The sequence below is a fragment of the Hyperoodon ampullatus genome, assembly GCF_949752795.1.
Source record: "Hyperoodon ampullatus genome assembly, chromosome: 6".
Classification (NCBI taxonomy): Eukaryota; Metazoa; Chordata; class Mammalia; order Artiodactyla; family Ziphiidae; genus Hyperoodon; species Hyperoodon ampullatus.
Window position 1 is genome coordinate 122,844,426 of NC_136919.1, and position 13,826 is coordinate 122,858,251.

Below are 13,826 nucleotides of genomic sequence, written 5' to 3' on the forward strand. Positions count from 1 at the left end.
TACAAAAGACCCAGTTTCATTCCTTTTTATGGCTGAGTAATATTCCATTGTATATATGTGCCACATCTTCTTTATCCGTTCGTCTGTTGACAGATTCATTGACAATTAATACTGGACGTCTTGGTATTGTTCTCAGCCATGTGCATTTCAGTTGAGGAGAGTGATTCTCTTGGGATCTGATCATTGTGAGACCCAGAAAAGATTAAGTTTCTGGGTCTTCAAAGAGGAGGGTCAGTTTCATCCATCCAGCCTTTTCCTTAGGCTGGTGCTCCTCAAGCATTTCCCTGAGGACCAGGCTGATGGCAGGTGCACGTGTATCTGGGGAGCTGGCAGTCTTGGATTGAAGTACAGCATCTTCTTGAAGAATTCTTTTTTTTTTTTTTTTTTTTTTTTTTTTTTTTTTTTTTTTTTTTTGCGGTACACGGGCCTCTCACTGTTGTGGCCTCTCCCGTTGTGGAGCACAGGCTCTGGACATGCAGGCTCAGTGGCCATGGCTCACAGGCCCAGCCGCTCCGCGGCATGTGGGATCTTCCCGGACCGGGGCACGAACCCGTGTCCCCTGCATCGGCAGGCAGACTCTCAACCACTGCGCCACCAGGGAAGCCCTTGAAGAATTCTTTTTGTTAAAAAACTGTTCTGTATTGTGCATTCTATTCTCTAACATGCCCATTTCGTATCAGTGTTATTTTTCTTTTTTTTTTTTTCTCGGTACGCAGGCCTCTCACTGCTGTGGCCTCTCCCATTGCGGAGCACAGGCTCCAGATGTGCAGGCTCAGCGGCCATGGCTCACGGGCTCAGCCGCTTCGCGGCATGTGGTATCTTCCTGGACCGGGGCACGAACCCGTGTCCCCTGCATCGGCAGGCGGATTCTCAACCACTGCACCACTATTTTTCATACAGTATTATTTTCCTGCCAACCTTTAAGTAAACTCGATATTGCAGGGAGCCGTGCAGTGCTTTCCCGTGTCTCTGGTGCTGCTGGGCACAGGACTGAGCACCTCCAGGCGTGTCTGTGTGCACGTGAGAAGCCTTGCCTCACACCACGCTTCACCTGTGCAATTAGGTGACTTCTGTGTCTCAGGGCTTTTCAGGTCTATAATCTTTGTCTACTTTATTTCCTCTAAATAGTATTATTTTGATCTGGATTGCTACATAGTGATTTTGGTTGTGGAGACTAGCATCTCTTATGAACATGGTGATTTTTTTCCCCATTCTTTCTTTTAATACCAGTGTGGTCTCTGTTGCTATCTAGTTAAATGGTGAATAATTGGACTATATGTTTCATGTATGTTTGGAGAAGTAAGTCAATAAGAGTAAGCATTTTGAAAACATGAACTATTCTATATATTTTACTAATCATTATATGATTTCAAAAGTTAATTTTATTTTACTGATGAGAAAGAAGAAAGTTTTCTAGATAGCTAAGAACCAGTGCTCCAACCTTTAGAAATGAGAGAGAGAGAGAGAGAGATTCCGGAAGACAAAAAGGTGCCATCTGCTCATATATTTATGGCATCTTGTCTCATGTTACTCCACACCAGTTCTCAGACAAAGGTAATAAACATCCTAAATACAAAAATCTGAGTAAAATATTGTATTATTGAGGCATTATGCCATTCAAACATGATAAGTATGATGATGGTTCAATATAATGACTTTTAGCTCTAGGGTACAAATAAAATAAAATGGTGATGTCTAGCTGTGACTACAGTGTCACCAAAATGTAACTATTTCTCTATTGTTATTGCATTCCCACATTCCTTCAAAGGCCATGCATTCAAAAAAACTTATTATGAAAATTTCTATGTCCCAATCACTGATGTTCGAAAACCATCAGCATTTTGCCATACTTGTTCATCTGTTCACTTCCTAACCTCCTCCCTTTTTTGCTGGATAATTTTAAAGCAAACTCTATGTATCTTGTCATTTCACCCCTAAATGGTTTAATTTTCTCCAGGAGAGAGAGAGAGAGAGAGAGAGAAACATTTTCCTACATATCTGCAAATTAACAATAGTTAGTGTCATCAGATACCTAGCCCATATTCAAATTCCCTGATCGTCTAAAAACGCCTCTTTTCAGTTAGTCTATTCTACTTCTATTCTATTCTATTCTATTCTATTCTATTCTATTCTATTCTATTCTATTCTATTCTATTCTATTCTATTCTAGATCCAAACAAGTTCCATTTCATTGTGTGTGTTTGTTAAGCTCCACAGAGCCTTGTGAATGTCTCATAATCTAGAACAGTTCCCCGCTCCATGTATGGACTTAGTAAAGGAATTAGGTTCTTAAATTCTAGGTTTGGTTTGAGATGTTATTTACCTTTCTCTGCTACTCCCTGAATTTCTGGTGGACTGAATTTACATTTAAAAGCTTATTAAATTCATATTTGGTTTTGTTGTTGTTATTGCTGTTATTGTTTTTAAAAGAATATTTCAGACCTGGTTCTTGATTTCCCAGCTGTCACATTGTGTCTTATCAGCATGTCTGTGTGATTCACTTTTAATGAAGCTAAAATTGATCACTGGGCTTAGGTGACGGTAGCTGGATAATTTGATTGTTTTCATTCCCTATTTTGTCTAAGGGTTTAATCATCCAATGATGACTATCTCCTGAATCAGTTATGGGATTAGGGGTTGCAAAATGTTGATTTTTTGAACTCTATCTTTCTGTTTCAATTTATTACCTGAGAATCTGTATAAAAAAACTCTCAACCATGAGGGCTCTTTGGACACCCTGAAATACATATTATAGTAGAATAGTGAGAAAACTGCTTCATTGTTTCCCTTTAAAATGTCTATTTTTCAGAGTAATGATTTGGTGTCCTATCAACTGCAGTGGTGTTCAGTGGACTCTATTTTGTTTCTCTCTCACCTCCCTGCCTCTTATGAATTTACAGCTTTTTATATATTTAGTATATTTTAATTAATTGGGTCACTTTTTGGATGTTCATAGCCTCCTGCCTAAGGCAAGTGGGAACGTTTAGCTGACGCCTGTGTCCTTTTGATCAGACCCACGTCAGCTGTTAATGGCTCCTTCCCTTCATTACTTTCTGGAGCAACAAAACATCCCAGCCCACTTTTCTCTGTTTCCTGCTCCACAACTGGAATCAGCCATTTCTTCAAGGATCCTTAGTTCCACTGAGTGGAGAATCCAATTTAGAGACCGCCTTGCGAGTTAGATGTGCCAGTGAGATTGGACTGGAGTTGTTTCTAGCCCTGTTCTGTGGATGGAGCTGGAAAATTTGTATTTTAGAAAGTGAGAAAAAAAATTATGATCTGCCTTGCCATTTCCAATTCAAATTTAAGATCCTAAGTGTTTATATTGTTAATTTTATATTTGGATTTCTTTTTATATTTAGATCTCTGTGGCAAACCTTTTTCTTTATAACATTAACATACTTTAAAATTTGTGTGCTTGAAAAGAATGTGAATTAAGAAGAAATGTTTCAGAGTTAAATAGGTCTACATTATTGATTTTTTAAAGTTTTTTTTACTATTATGTGTTTTTGGCTGTGCCACACGGCTTGCGGGATCCTGGTTCCCTGACCAGGGATCAAACCTGGGTTCCTGGCAATGGAAGCAGAGTCCTAGCCACCGAGCGGCCAGGGAATTCCTGATTACATGGTTTAGATGATATAGAATCTTATTAATTTGGGTTTACCTATTATGTCTTGGACTGAGAGAGGTATGTTAAGCTGTCCTATTTTTGGTGTGTTTCAGTCCTTTTCTCCTTGCATTTCCAGCAATTTCTACCTTATAAAAGTTGTTTCTCTATAGGCTGCAGTCTTCGGCATTATAATGTCTTTTTTGGCTTCTTTTTACTTTTTAGGTGTTTTTGCTCCCCTGTATTCTACCAAGTTTCGTATTAAAATCTGAACTGCTGCTTTCTTATTACTTGAGTTTCCCTGGTGTATCTATGCTTACTCTTTAATCCTTAATCTTTCTGTGTCTTTTTTTTTTTTTTTTTTTTGTGGTGTGCAGGCCTCTCACTGTTGTGGCCTCTCCCGTTGCGGAGCACAGGCTCCAGGTGCACAGGCTCAGTGGCCATGGCTCACGGGCCCAGCCGCTCCGCTGCATGTGGGATCTTCCCAGACCGGGGCACGAACCCGTGTCCCCTGCATCGGCAGGCGGACTCTCAACCACTGCGCCACCAGGGAAGCCCTCTGTGTCTTTTTGATTAAGTTGTGTCTCATACCACAGAGAGTTAACGATTTGCTTTATTAATCAATCTGAATTTATTAAACAGATTTCTTTATATGTTTGATCTCAGCTCTGACATATCAATATATTATTTATTTACTGTGTCTAGTAAATCTTTCACTATGTGATTCATTTTCTTTTCTCTTTGTAATCTTTGGTGTTTCATATGGTTTGCATTTTTGTTCTACTGGTTACCTTTAATATTGTGTATAATAGCTGAAGTTTCCTTTTTTTTTGGTAATGCCTAATTCTACTCTTTTCTGAGCAGTGCTGATTAGTTATCATCTTTTCCCTTTTCTTCCTTCTCCTCCAGTGTCTAAACATATTCTTTTAATCCTAGTTAATGCCTGTGGGCATTAATTTATTAATTAAGTTCTTATTAGCAGAACTTATTCTGCTTTCTGCTTACTTTCCTTATTTGTTTGCTGTGTTATTTCTACAGTGTCAGACCATATAACATTTGCATATTCTTTTTTAAATTAATGTATTTTTAACATCTTTATTGGAGTATAATTGCTTTACAATGGTGTGTTAGTTTCTGCTGTATAACAAAGTGAATCAGCTATACATATACATATATCCCCATATCCCCTCCCTCTTGCATCACCCTCCCTATCCCACCTCTCTTGGTGATCACAAAGCACCGAGCTGATCTCCCTGTGCTATGCAGCTGCTTCCCACTAGCTATCTATTTTACATTGGGTAGTGTATATATGTCCGTGCCACTCTCTCACTTCATCCCAGCTTACCCTTCCCCCTTCCCGTGTCCTCAAGTCCATTCTCTATGTCTGTGTCTTTATTCCTGTCCTGCCCCTAGGTTCTTCAGAACCTTTTTTTTTAGATTCCATATATATGTGTTAGCATACGGTATTTGTTTTTCTCTTTCTGACTTACTTCACTCTGTATGACTCTAGGACCATCCACCTCACTACAAATAACTCAGTTTTGTTTCTTTTTATGGCTGAGTAATATTCCATTGTATATATGTGCCACATCTTCTTTGTCCATTCATCTGTTGATGGACACCTAGGTTGCTTCCATGTCCTGGCTATTGTAAATAGAGCTGCAATGAACATTGTGGTATATGACTCTTTTTGAATTATGGTTTTCTCAGGGTATATGCCCAGTACTGGGATTGCTGGGTCATATGGTAGTTCTATTTTTAGTTGTTTAAGGAACCTCCATACTGTTCTCCATAGTGGCTGTATCAGTTTACATTCCCACCAACAGTGCAAGAGGGTTCCCTTTTCTCCACACCCTCTCCGGCATTTATTGTTTGTAGATTTTTTGATGATGGCCATTCTGACCAGTGTGAGGTGATACCTCATTGTAGTTTTGATTTGCATTTCTCTAATGATTAGTGATGTTGAGCATCCTTTCATGTGTTTGTTGGCAATCTGTATATCTTCTTTAGAGAAATGTCTATTTAGATCTTCTACCCATTTTTGGATTGGGTTGTTTGTTTTTTGATATTGAGCTGCATGAGCTGCTTGTATATTTTGCAGATTAATCCTTTGTCAGTTGCTTCGTTTGCAAACATTTTCTCCCATTCTGAGGGTTGTCTTGTTTATGGTTTCCTTTGCTGTGCAAAAGCTTTTAAGTTTCATTAGGTCCCATTTGTTTACTTTTGTTTTTATTTCCATTTTTCTAGGAGGTGGGTCAAAAAGGATCTTGCTGTGATTTATGTCATAGAGTGTTCTTCCTATGTTTTCCTCTAAGAGTTTTATAGTGTCTGGCCTTAGATTTAGGTCTTTAATCCATTTTGAGTTTATTTTTGTGTATGGTGTTAGGGAGTGTTCTAATTTCATTCTTTTACATGTAGCGGTCCAGTTTTCCCAGCACCACTTACTGAAGAGGCTGTCTTTTCTCCATTGTATATTCTTGCCTCCTTTATCAAAGATAAACCCATGCATATATGGTCACCTTATCTCTGGGCTTTCTATCCTGTTCCATTGATCTATATTTCTGTTTTTGTGCCAGTACCATACTCTCTTGATTACTGTAGCTTTGTAGTATAGTCCAAAGTCAGGGAGCCTGATTCGTCCAGCTCCATTTTTCTTTCTCAAGATTGCTTTGGCTATTCAGGGTCTTTTGTGTTTCCATACAAGTTGTGAAATTTTTTGTTCTAGTTCTGTGAAAAATGCCATTGTTAGTTTGATAGGGATTACATTGAATCTGTAGATTGCTTTGGGTAGTAGAGTCATTTTCACAATGTTGATTCTTCCAATCCAAGAACGTGGTATATCTCTCCATCTGTTTATATCGTCTTTAATTTCTTTCATCAGTGTCATATAGTTTTCTTGCATATGCTTTTATCCTTTCAGCCAGTCTCTACCAGACCGTAGGCCAAGCTAATCTAAACATCTCTTGGTTTTCTGAGGCTCATTTTCTAGTAGATTCCTCAGAAAGACTCTTGGGAAAATTAATCCCTGAGTTCTTGAATGTTTATAACAATTTTTCAGTGGGCTTTATACTTGAAGCACAGTTTGGTTGGATATAAAATCTTTGGCTCATGTTTTATTTTCTGAAGCATCCTTACAATGTTGTCCGTTGTTTTCTGGTACAAAATGTTTGTGCTTCAAAGTCTGGCTTAGGTTTTTTTTTGTTTTTGGTTGAATGCACAAAATTGTTTTCCTTCATTTAAAAAAATACAACTGTTTTACTAGAAATGTTTGCGTTGATGGTTCTCAGTTCAATTTCTCAGCTATAGCCCCTTTAACATGTAGGTTCAAATCTTTTATTTTGTGAAGGTTTTCTTAAATATAGTTTTATGTCTTTCATTTTGTGGGGGAACATTCTTCTTTGGGAATTGATGTTAAATCTTCATTAAAACTCTGTTGTTCCAAATCTTTGGTAGAATCTTCTATCTCTTCTTTATTTCCGCTTTATTAATTTCACTCTCCTCCCTTCCAGCCTTGGTTGCTCTTCCTGGGCCTCCCCGGGTGTCTATATGCTTCTTTGTTTCTTCTAATTCAGTCTTTGTTTCTGAGATTTTTTTTTTCTTTTCTTTTCTTCTCTTTTCATTCTTGAGTTTTCAGCTCTCTTTTCATATCATCACGTTTCACATCATTCCAAGTGTCTTCTTTTTTTTTTAATTAAACATTTTTTTGGATTATAGTTGATTTATAATGTGTTAGTTTCTGGTGTACAGCAAAGTGAATCAGTTTTATATACACACACACACATATATATATACACACATATGTGTGTGTGGGTATATATATATATATTCTTTTTCAGATTCTTTTCCATTATAGGTTATCACAAGCTATTGAATATAGTTCCCTGTGTTATACAGTAGAACCTTGGTTTAGCCATCTCATTTCTGAGCTGTTCTAATTCTGACTTGTTTGGTTCTTTCAAGCTTTGATTGTTTTTAAGCTTCTTTTAGCTCATTTAAAAATCATATGTTGCTGTTTTCATCCTCTTTGTGGCCACATTTGTGGGATGTTTTCATCATCTCTTGGAACTTTATTTGGTTCATTTAAATCTTTATCCTTGCTGTATCTCTTATGGGGTTTTATTGTACTCTGGTTTTATTTTCCACATACAAATTAAATGGTTCTCTTGGAAAGTTCCTCTGTAGGGCTCTCTGCTGCATTGTTACTGTGACAGATAAAAAAAAAAAAAAAAGGCTTCTTTATATACATGATGACTTCTCTGTCTCTCAGGGGTGAGCCTGATTCACAAAAGCTTCCTGCCTCTAGTTCTGTGTTGTCTGGAGTCTGAAGGTCTTTCCTTCCAGAGCAGTGAGGCTGCCTTTCCATGTGCTTGTCCACCACGTCTTGGGGTCCAGCTCAGATACCTCCTTCTCTGGTGTTAGAAGTTTAATCTCCCTGGGATCCACAGTGTTTTGTTTCAGATCCAGTGATCAGCAGGTTTTGTTTTTTGTTGTTGTTGTTGTTTTAGCAAGGTTGGTGGAAGGGAAGTGGAAAGAATGAGTCTCTGTCTTTCCAAAAGGGTGTGTGTCAGAGCATTTCTGAGATCCCAGGGCCGGAGGCTGCTTTGGCATTGTTTGAATTCCCAGGCCCCTTACTGGTTTCCTATGGTTTTTGCACTTGTCCTCAGCTTGGAGCCTGTGAGGGAGTCTTTGAATTTCACTGGTCATTTGCAGATTTAATTGCTTTAGTTCCTATTCTGTAAAGGATCGGCTCCTTTTGGGGGTGGATGTTTGTTGATTCCTGAGTTGCAGCTCATAGCACTGTCCACACTCTCCTTTTTCTTTCCTACCAACCCCTCATCCCCAGTGATCCCACACAAGACCTGCTGCTGCCTGGTGTATAGGTAACACTAACCCTACTCTGGGATTCCTGGGGGTTCCTTGTCACCAGTTTTATGTAAGATGTTATCCATGTTGTGTGTGTTTTTTCTTTTGCTATACTATATGTTTTGTCTGGCTTTTATGATTGAACAAAACCATGCTGCGGCCATATATTTAGCATCGGAAATCCCAGTATATTTTTAAAACAAGAATATTGTAGAAAATTTAGCATTTTATTTCCGGCATCACACCATATGGTTTTTCATTATTTCCAGCAGAATGGCAGTATTTGAATGTTAGGATCTGGAACAAAATTATTTGCTGCCGACTGGTATGCAATTCTGGCAAAAAAGTGTGGGCAAAGAGGGTTGATGTGTGTAACTGGTTCTGCATGATTTGGGTCTAGAACAAAACTAAGAAAAACTGACTTGTCCTTCCTGTTTTAGGGGTGGTCTAGAAAATTAAGCTCCTCCTGAGATTATCTTGTCATGTTAATTTCTCTTTGTAATGGGCCTAACGGATTGGCAACCTTTTTCAGAAACTGAACAACTAACAGACTTCACATTGGCAATAGAAGCTCAAGAGAAAAAGCCTTGCATGTGGCTGTGAAAGGGAAAGACCTAAGAGCTTGTTTGTTGTTGATGGGACAGAAACAGTGTTTTGGAAATCTAAAGGTGGTCAAAGGAAATTCCTGTATTTCTTAAAATTAATAAGAAATCTAATCAAGTGGATCAAAAGCATAAAGAGATAGTTGGAGAGAAAACAAAACGTGGAGAAAGAATGGTGGCTTCAGGGGAGGCCAGGACCACTGATTTTTCCCATCTGTCAGTCCACGTAAGAGACAGTTACGTTTCAGGCCACTCACAAAATCTAAGACTGACTGATGACCTTTAAGCTGTGAATGGAAGGGACAACTTATGTCTAAGCAGTGCAGTAACTGTGTGTCCCAGAGTTTGGAACAGGGCCAGCCAAGACCTACTGCTGACAGACAGCTCAACACATAGCGAGGACACTTGGAGGAATATTTGCTCTTGTTCTTAACTACTGTCTGCCTGCAAATGAAGAAACCAGTTCCAAGCCCAATGATGCATCCTGGCATCTGTCTGCATCTCTTAGCATGACTCCCAGGATCTTCTCACTATTATTCCAGGACCCCAAGAATCTTGCCCATATTTTTGCTGTGTTTTTTCTTGTCCTCCACCAACCTGTGGATGGTCACTAGACTTTGAAGTTGAGGGCAGTTGCCCCTAAAGGGACCACTCTGAACTCTCCCAGAAGCCAGCTGGGCTCTTTGTAAAAGAATGGGTGGGGTGGGGGTATTCTTATGTCCATGGCTGGAAAAATTATATTGAATTTTTCCACCAATGCTGACTCTCTGTGGCTGTGCATTGGAAATCCTACTTTAATAGCTGAGTGATCCTCAAATCCTATTAATTCTGTGTCATTGTTGAAATTAGAAAGGTACCAGTTATTAAAAATTAAACACTAGAATGAATTCATGATTGGGCTAACATACACTTAAAATTTCCTTTACTCCTGTCATGTGAAACCCCAAAGGTATGTATTTATGTATATAAACATATGTTAGTATGAATACATACACATTGTAAGGAAGAACAAAATAGAAAAAGATAGAAAGTTTTGGGCATATATATGTGTGTGTGTGTGTGTATATATATATGTGCAAAAAAATCTTTTAGTTCTGAAACACCTCTGATTCTATTAGGACATGGGTCAAATTGCTACTTTTGAGACATTGAGATGTCCAGTTTGCTCAGCTGGGGATATGAAATTAAAATCACTTTTAGTGTTGAAGACAACACTAAGTTTGTCTTCAACTCTCTCCGCTGTTGAGAACTCAGAAAACACATAGTGGAAGCTCAAAGGATAATGCAATTCTTTATGTAGTCTTACCTTTTTCTCAACCTGCTTGTGGAGCTCCAGAGAGATGAATTAGCATAGTGTGCCAGCCTTGTCTCTGCCTGAGAAAGTAAATGACAGATCAAGTCTCGTGCACTCAGAGAATGACAAATCATCTCTGAACGGCTGCTCCGTTTACAGGTGTGGTTTAGCCAGAGAGCGGCCGAAGGACAGCGATGGTCCCAGCGTGCTTGCCAGGGGAGCAGCAAGACGTGTCCTCTGTGGGTTCCCCAGTTGCCAGTCGAGGCTGTTGGGTGGGGGGAGACGGGAAAGGGGGCCATTGCTCTCCCAAGAAAAGGAGCCAGAGCCTGCTTTTCCCTCTGTGTTACCCAGTAGCCACCCTGGTGTAGAATTTGTTTGAAAGAGACAGCATCACACCGTCAGATGGCCTTTCAGATAATGTGCCTCCTAGTATCAAATTTCCTTTCCTGGAAGCCCATACGGAGAAATCTGAAAGGCCTCGTGCCCCGTGAAAACATCAGAAGGAAGAGAGCCAGTGAAAAGAAGTCAAGAGCAGCTGAAGCCGAGGAGGTGAGCTGGGATGATTCCGGGGGCCTGTCTTTGTGAAGATGCCGCAATTCAGGGTGACGTGACTCTTGAGCAAGGGGTTTAAATAGCAGCAGAAGGAGTTCAGCACTGAAATGAATTTTTAAAATAAAGATTTTCCAAAAGTTTTGCAGTGGCGAGATGACAAACGGATGTGTCAAGATGGGCACATTGAGGCCGGCAAGCAGACACCTTGGTCAGGAAAGACGTGCCTGTCTATTTTACATCTTTTATTCCCTCTTACACACGAAGATGTGGGATTCTGCAGAACTCCACTTTTTGGACTATAAAGGAGGGCTATAAATGGCTTTCACGAATTCATGAATTCTAAGGAGAGGAAGGAGGAAGAAGGCAAAAAATAATCGGAAATTCTGTTTCGTTCATTTAGCATCTTGACACAAAAAGACACACTCCCTCTGTGCCTGGTTTAAGAACAGTTTTCTGCTTTAAACCTGTTCTTACCCGGGTTTCTTCTCCAACACAGCACTGCGGAAAGCGCGTTGCTTCTACGTGAATAGCACCAAGGGATGCTCGACTTATTCCATGGCTCAAAATCCCCTTTATTCTCTCGGGGCCCCTCACCTCCCCACTCCACCCGCTACCCTGGCGACCAGAGGACGGAATGACGCCTCCATCAGGGGTGACTTTAATCTCTTTTTGCCTTTGAACTATGAAGGTGGCATGGAGAGATTGGAAATTGCTGGCGTGGAGGATTTTCAGTTTTGGAGGTTCTCCTTCTTCTCCTTAGGATGTCAGAAGAGAATATGTCATATCTTGTTGGACTGTGACATGGAACGTGGACCTGGCAGTCCCTCGGTATCACTCACCTGAGATTCACTACTCACACTGTCTTCCCGGCCAGGCTTTCCAGAGAGGCAGCCTCTGGATGGCCGGCCAGGGGGTGGTGTGGAGACCCTTCCCCATGCGGTGGAGGGGGAACCAGAGCTTGGCCTGCCCATGGGGGCCTCTGGGCAGAGCTGTGAAGGCAGGGGGGGGTGACGGAGCCAGGATCCTCCGTTCCTTCATCAGTCACTCAATAAGCATTTATCGAGCACCCGCTATATGCCAAGCCCTGTTTCTAGCGGCTGAAAGGCAGTAGTAACTCAACAAATCAACAGAACCCTATGTCCTGGAGCTGGCTTTCTAGGTAGGTGAGAAACACACAAATACGTAGATGGCACAGCTTGTTCTGTAGCGAGGGATGCTGACGAGAAGGAGAGGGCAGGGGAGGGGCGTTGGGGGCAGATGAGGATGGGCAGCCCCGTGTGCACGGCTGCACACGACAGGGGACAGCGGGGAGGGCCTTCCGAGAAGACAGTGCTTTTTGAGAAAGGGAGTGAGGGAAGAGCCTTGGGGTCGAAGCAGGAGGAACAGCAAGTGACGAGGCCCTGAGGTGGGCTTGTGCCTGGCCTGACGGGGAGCAGCGCTGAGGCCAGTGTCCCTGGAAAAAGGAAGCCGAGGGCTAACAGTAAGAGATGAGGTCAGAGGGGACGCCACAGGGGCAGGTCGTTCCGGGTGCAGGTGAGGACTTTGACTTTGACCCCGAGAGAGCTGGTAGCTGTTGAAAGGTTCTGAGTGAGGCAGTGGCCTGATCTCCCGTTTCAAGTGGAGAACAAGCTAAGGGGTGGGGGGTGGGGCAGGGAAGCTGACGGATGAGTTAGGAGACACACACGACAACCAGCTGAATCTGTCAGGGAAACGAGTAGCAGTTTATAGGCTGTGTATGGTCTGTAACACATCCTTTCCAAGCTGGGTGCCAACGACCAGAGCCCAAGATTGCCTAAGCACTTGATTGTTTACCCAGAATCAGGCTGGCACAGAGGATCAGGTGGGAAACTGTTCCAAGTACAAGTGCATGAAACAGCACGTTCCCCTGCTTCCTGGCACAGCGCTCCCATAAAGGAGTCTTGTGTTTTCATTGCTGGAGGTTTGTGGTTCCTTCCTACCACTGCTTTTAAAGAACCACACAGTCTGCCTTTCCCTTTTCACTCTCTTATCAAAACAGCAAGTGACCTATGACATTTATGTAGGAGCTTGGCGCGTTCGAGCCATTAATTTAAAGTTTATAGGAAACGAAACAGCCCTTTTATATACTAGATTGGATCCTGCAGCAGAAAAGGGACATTAGTTAAAAAAACAAACAAAGAAAAAAACCTCATGAAATCTGATTGAAGTCTGTAGCCGAGTTAATAGTATTGTACCGATACTTATTACTTAGTTTAAACGTGCTATGGTTAAACGTATGGTGGCAAACGTAAGATGTTAACATTAGAAGAAATGGGCGAAAGGTGTATGTCAACTTTCTGTGCCTTCTTTGCAACTTTTCTGTATGTTTAAAATTATTCCAAAATAAGTAATAAACAAAAGCTTTTTAGAGGGCCAAGGAATACACGAGTGAAACTTTGAATTTTTTTAGAGATAAAATGGTCCACAGGTATATTCTGCACATTTAGCAATTTTTACCCACCATTAAGAAGTAGGTTATTACCCAATATATAGTTAGAAAATGGTCTTTCCTGTTCATCATTTCATGTAGATTAAGCTGCATTTCAAATACTTCATCTGCCTCCTGCATTAAATGTCCAGGCGTCACTTTTACTCTCAGGGATCTCCCCTGCTTGGGAAATAGATATTTTTCAATGCACTTTACCAGCCCAAACCCTGTCACGTGCCGAGTCCGCTTCCTTCTGCCTTCCTCCCACGTCTCGTCTTCATCCTTGCCGAGAACCACCCCTTCGCTGAGCAAATGTAACTGAGTGTAACTGGCGCTTGAACTCTTTGCCATTTTCTTCTTTCCTTAAACCTAAAGGTGACCGTACTTTGCTTGCTGTTCTGAAGCTTTGGGGAAAGAAATTTGCCATTATATTAGAAGAAAATCTGATCTTCTCAGTGTCTG

At 41.0% G+C, this 13,826-nt stretch overlaps 1 protein-coding gene across 1 annotated transcript in view; it reads right to left on the reverse strand.

Annotated features, from left to right (window-relative positions):
* GALNTL6 (polypeptide N-acetylgalactosaminyltransferase like 6) overlaps positions 1–13,826 on the reverse strand; it is a gene marked incomplete at both ends in the record, with an annotated part of 1,117,369 nt that overhangs the window by 44,134 nt on the left and 1,059,409 nt on the right. The gene's annotated exons all lie outside the window — the stretch shown is intronic.